At 35.1% G+C, this 6,323-nt stretch overlaps 1 non-coding gene across 1 annotated transcript; it reads right to left on the reverse strand.

The window, feature by feature from the left end:
- Window positions 1–1,358: 1,358 nt before the first annotated feature.
- On the reverse strand, window positions 1,359–1,464 carry LOC117796231. Its single transcript, XR_004620597.1, has one exon. It is a non-coding gene; the product is annotated as a U6 spliceosomal RNA (small nuclear RNA).
- Between the last annotated feature and the right edge of the window lie 4,859 nt (window positions 1,465–6,323).

The raw sequence follows: 6,323 nt of genomic DNA on the forward strand, positions 1-6,323 counted from the left end.
CTCTTTTTGTGCATAATTTTATAAAATTATGGTGAAATTCACATACAATAAGATTAATCCTTTTAAAGTGAACAATTTAGTGTCATTTAGTACTGTCATAATGCTGTGCATTTTCATCACTCCAAAAGGTAAACCTATATCTCTTACCTAGTTGCTCCCCATTTTTCCCTTCTCCTGCCCCTGGTGACTACCAATTTGTGTTCTGTCTGTATGGATTTTTCTATTCTGTGTATTTCCCAAAATGGAATCATGGAGTATGTGGACTTTTGTATGTATTTGGTTCCTTTTATTTAGTATATGTTTTTAAGTTTTACAAATTGTAGCATGTATCAGCACTTTTTTCCCTTATTATGGTTGAATAATATTCCGTTGTAAGAATATACCACAATGTGTTTATCCATTCTTACGTCAATGGACATTTGTACTGTTTCTACCTTTTGGCTATTGTGAATAGTACTGCTTTGAACCTATGTGTGTGTTTATTTGTTTGAGTACCTGTTTTCAATTCTTTTGGGTATTAACCTAGGAGTGAAATCGCTAGGTCCATGCTAAATCTATGTTTGACTTTTTGAGGAAGTTCCAAACCATTTTCCACAGTGGTTGAACCATTTTACACTCCCGCCAGCAAGGTACAAGTGTCTCTCTCCACATCTCCACCAACACTTGTTAGTTTCCATTAAGAATAATTTATGGTTATTCTAGTGAGATTCTAGTGAGTACATATTCAAGTGGTACATGACTGTGATTTTCATTTCCATTTCCCTAATGACTAATGATGTTGAGCATCTTCTCATGTATGTGAATATTGGCAATTTATATATTGTCTTGGAGAGATGATTCATATTCTATTCAGATTCTATTCAGATTCTTTGCCCATTTTTCGATTGACTTTTCTTTTTGTTGTTGAGTTGTAAGAATTCTTTATATATTGAAGATACTATGCTTTCTGTCAGATATATGATTTGCAAATATTTTTTTCCCATTCTGTAGGTTGTTTTCCCACTTTCTTGCTAATGTCCTTTGATGCACGAAAGTTTTTAATTTTGATGACCCCTGTGATGTAGGGGTGCATCTTCATTTTTTTGTATGTATATATCCAGTTGTCTCAGCATCATTTGTTGAAGAGACTATTCTTTCCATATTGAATGGTTTTAGCATGCTTGTAGAAAATCAGTTGGCCATGAATGTATAGGTTTATTTCTGGATCCCCAATATTGTTCCATTGATCTATATGTCTGTCTGTATGCCAGTATCACACTGTTTTGATTACTGTAGCTTTGTAGTAACTTTTGAACTCAAGATGTATGAGTTCTTGACTTTATTCTTCTTTTTATTTTATTTTATTATTTTATTTTTAAAAAAATATGGAACCCTTCATGAATTTGTGTGTCATCCTTGCGCAGGGGCCATGCTCATCTTCTCTGAATTGTTCCAATTTTGTATACGTGCTGCCGAAGTGAGCACTATTCTTTTTAAATACTGTTTTGGCTATTTGTGGCCTCTTAAAACTCCATATAATTTGATTATTGGCTTTTCTGTTTCTTCATAAGTGGCCACTGGAATTTTGGTACAGAGTGCTTTGAATATGTAGATTGCTTTGGGTCATCATCTTAAAAACATTAACTATTCCAATCCAGGAGAAAGGGAAGCTTTCCATTTATTTAAATTTCTTCAATTTCTTTTAAGAATGTTTTGTAGTTTTTAGTATACTGCATGCTTGATTAAACTTATTTCTGGGTATTTTATAGTTTTGGATGTTATTGTAAATGGAATTTTTTTTCTTAATTTTATTTTTGGGCTATTCATTGCTGGTGTATGGAAATACAACTGATTCTTGTATTTTTCAGGTCTGTGAAATCAATTGCTAATTGGTAAGTTGTAGTAGTTTTTCTGTGGATTCTTTGGAGTTTCTATATATAGGATCATGTCATCTGTAATACGGATAGTTTTACTTTTCAACTTATATGCTTTTATTTATTTACCTTGCCTATTTCTCTGGCCAGAATTGTACTGGAGTACAATGCTGAAGAAGAGCTAAAAGCAGGCATCCTTATCTTGCCCTCATTTTTGGGTGAAAACTTTAGTTTTTCACTATCAAATATGATGATCATTGTGGGTTTTCCATATATGTCCTTTATCAGCTTAAGGAAGTTTCCTTGTTTTCTAGTGTATTAAGTTTTTTTTTTTTTAATAATCATTCAAAAGTGTTGGATTTTGTCATATGCTTTTTCTCCATCAATTGAGTTGATCATGTGTTTTTCTCCCTTTCATATAGCATTGCTTTTTACATATTGAATCACTTATGCATTCCTGAGATACAGCCCACTTGGTCATGATATATAATTCCTTTAGTATGCTGCTGAGTTTAGTTCGATAGTATTTTTTTCCTGAGGATTTTTTAATGTATATTCATAGGGAACATTTCTTGAGGTGTGTTTGGTAATAGGGTAAATTGGTCTCATAGAATAAATTAGGGAGTGTTCCCTTCTGTTCTTTTTATTGGAAGAGTTTGAGGAGTATTGGTTTTAATTCTTTTTAAAATGTTTGGTAGAATTCACAAGTGAAGCCATTTGGTCCTGGACTTTTCTGCATTGGGAGATTTTTCTTTCTTTTCTTTTCTTTCTTTCTTTCTTTCTTTCTTTTTTTTTTTAAATCACTGATTTAATATCTTAACTTTTTAAAGGTCTATTCAGATTTTCTATTCCTCTTGAGTCAGTTTGGTAATTGTATGTTTCTAGGATTTTGTCCATTTCATTTAGGTTATCTAGTTTATTGATGGACAATTATTTATAGAATTCTTTTATTTTTATTTTTCAAAAATTTCTGTAGAGTTGGTTGATGTCCCTTTTTTCATTTCTGATTTTAGCTCTTTGTATCTTCTCCTTTTTCTTTCTTTCTTAGTCTAGCTAAATTTGTCAATTTTATTGATTTTTCCCCCATAAAACAAATATTTCATTTTATTGATTCTCTTGTTCTATTCTTGATTTCATTTATCTCTCCTCTAATTTTCATTATTTCCTTCCCTCTGTTTGCTTTGGGTTTAATTTGCTCTTCTTTTTCTAGTTTCTTAAACTGTGTTATTGACTGAATTGTGTCCCCCCCCCCAAATCCCTACATTGAAGCCCTAACCCCTCAATGTGGTTGTATTTGAAGATAAGGCATTTAGGGAGGTGATAAAGAATAAATGAGATCATAAATATTGTTCTGTTTCTCTGGAGCACCCTAACTAATACATTCTGCTTTTATTCATTTCCAAATCTTTAATCAAGGGTATATTCATGGATATATTCTTACAGAAAAGTATCTTTCAAGTGTTTCCTACCAAAAAACATTCCTCATAACAAATGAGAACAAGGACAATAATTTCTTTTTTGTGGATGTGGTTCTACCACCTTCTCAAGATGTTTTAAAAGGCTCAAGAGAAAATACATTGAATGACACTACATGACTACATGGATAATATTTGAATAGAGGATGTTAAGTTTACTAAAAGGGGTATGTGGGAACATTGCCATTTTCAGGACTACCAAGTTCAAAATCTGTAAGGCAAGCTGGTGGGCTGAAGATTTAGGTATGAGTTGATGGGTTAGTTCTGAGTCTAAAGGCTGAAAGCTCTGGCAGAATTTCTATGTTTTAGTCTGGAGGCAGAATTCTTTGTTTGGGAAACTTTGGATTTTGCTCTTAAGATCTTCAACCAATTGAATGAAGCCTACCCACATCATGGAGGGTAATCTGCTCACCTTAAAGTCAACTGATTTTAAATGTTAATCACATCAAAAAATACCTTCAAAGCAACAGTAAACTAGGGTTTTGACTAAATAACAGTCACCATAGTTTTGCCAGGTTGATACAGAGAATCATGTGTAGAAATTTGATCATTTTAGTGGCACTTGGGTGGCTCAGTCAGTTACATGTCTGACTCTTGATCCTGGCTCAGATCGTGCTCTCAGGGTCATGAGTTCAAGTCCTGCATTGGGCTTCACACTGGGCATGGAGCCTACTTAAAAAAAAAAAGAAATTTGGTCTTTTTAGAATAATATTTGAAGGTATTAGAAGAGATGGTCTAAACAAAAGTGGGAATTTATGAGAACTCAACTGAATGTTGGTTTTATTTGACTTGTACTTCTATTAGAAGACAAGTTGAGGGGCATCTCGGTGGCTCAGTTGGTTAATTGTCTGACTTCATCTCAGGTCATGGTCTTGGGGTCCTGGGATTGGGCCCCATGCCTGGCTCAGTACTCCATGTTCATTGGGGAGTCTGCTTGTCCCTCTCCCTCTCCTTCTGCTTGTGCTCTCTCTGCCTCTCTCTCAAATAAATAAATAAATAAATGTTTAAAAAAGAAGAAGACAAGTTAAATCAGAAATATTTCAAATAGCCACTTCCTTTAGGCAAGTATATGCATAACCCCTATCTGGCAAGGAGTTAATCAGAATATATTTGAAACTACTGAAGGCCATTACGACAAAGGCCACTGGTTGTTTCTGGTGTCCAGGATGCACACTTCATCACTTGCTCACTCTCTCTGGGAGATCACTGACAGTGACTCAGACTGTGAGGCAGGAAGCAAGATGTCCACTGATGTCACATTAAAAAGACTTGTGAGACTTAACAAACTACAGGGGCTGGATAAATGGATAACCTATAGGATTGAAATAGCATTTTTAAGTGGGTATATTTTTCTTACAGATATCCTTGGGAGACAGTTATTCAGCTTCCTGGAATGGGCTTTGCTTTGACATGGGCCCCGTACTAAGGTAACAGTCCCTTTTGATCATTTGTCAGCTTGTCTGGAACACCAGCTGCATTCAACCTTATGGATTTGTTAGGGGCATCAAATGAATAACACATGTGAAAGCATTTTGAAAGGGATCAAAGATTAGAAAGTTGAGGACACAGGATAGACAAGGTCTGAACCAAAGAGATTATTAGATATGTCAGAATTCCTCAGGGGCCACTTGTTGGTTTCAAAGCTTTTACAATATTTAAATGAATTTTGGCATTTTGGCATGAGGGTGGTTTCATTGAATTTTAGAGCTTATAGTGTGGGAAGCAAAGCATTAAGGAGTTCATTGAATTCAATCTTTTAATAGCAGAGGCAATAATATGGCTTATATGACTATCAGTTTAACAAGGGTAAGTCATCCTTAGAATTCTAAGAGTAACTATTTTGGCTTATTGTATAAAGTAACAATCATAAAAAATTTTTTGAGAAGGTGTCCTCTTCTGATTCCTCTTTTTTTTTCCCTCCTGCATTCCTGTATATTCAGATATTCCCCATCCTACACCTTCATCTTTTCTACTTCTGTGCCCTCTCTGTTACATCAGTCAGGACCACCTGTAGCCTAAAATTTTCTATATCTTTGCTTCTTGCTCTCTTCTGATCTCTGGACCACTATTTCCAGCTGCTTGGAAGTATCAAAAGAATCTCAAACTAAATATGACCTAAATTAAACTCTACCACTGCATCAGCTTCTGCTCCGGAATCTCTATTTTGGCATCACCATTGTATTAGTTAAGTTAACCCTAGCTTCTGGGTAAATCCCCAAATCTTAGTGGCTTAACACTATGTTTATTTCTTACTAATGCAAAGTCCAATCAATGGATAGAGGGATATGAGCCCTCCTTTCAGGGATGCAGGCTAACAGAAGCTCTTCTTTTCATTATCCTCACACTGACATACAGCTGATAGGAGAAGAGAATGGAAGAAAAACCAGCAGTGATTTTTATTGATTAAGATGGAAAGTGGTGCTCATCATCTCCACTCACTCCCTTGACCAAAATTCCGTCACACTTAGCTGTTGGGGAGGCTGGGATATTTAATCTGGTTGTGTGCTCAAAAGTAAGAAGAAATAAGTTTAATGAGAATTTAACAGTATCTTCCATAACTCATCCTCCAATTCAAATGAAAGAACGTTCTCATCTTTGAGTTTCCCTCTCTTTGTAGCCATCAAATTCAATAAGTAAATTCTATCCCACATATCTGTCCTCTCCTTATTCTTACAGCCACTATCTTATTGTGGACCATGGTCATTTTTTCCTGAGACTTTGAAATGGTTCTCAAAACAACACTCTTGACTGTGATCACTATAATTCATCCTTCATGTTGCCGATGTTGTCTTTCTGTAATACCAAACTAATGATGTCACTTTAATGCTTACACGTGCTTCAAGGAGCTCAGGAGAAAATAAAAACTGGTAAGGTCACATTCTGGTTCTATGTCTCATCCTCTGAGTGGTGAGCATTTACTCATTGCCTTTCTCTATGGTCCCTATTCCCTAGAAGAAGAACTAGATACTTCTTCCTCAATGGTGCTACGTATCCC

This window comes from Ailuropoda melanoleuca, chromosome 14 (assembly GCF_002007445.2).
Source record: "Ailuropoda melanoleuca isolate Jingjing chromosome 14, ASM200744v2, whole genome shotgun sequence".
NCBI classification, from domain to species: Eukaryota; Metazoa; Chordata; class Mammalia; order Carnivora; family Ursidae; genus Ailuropoda; species Ailuropoda melanoleuca.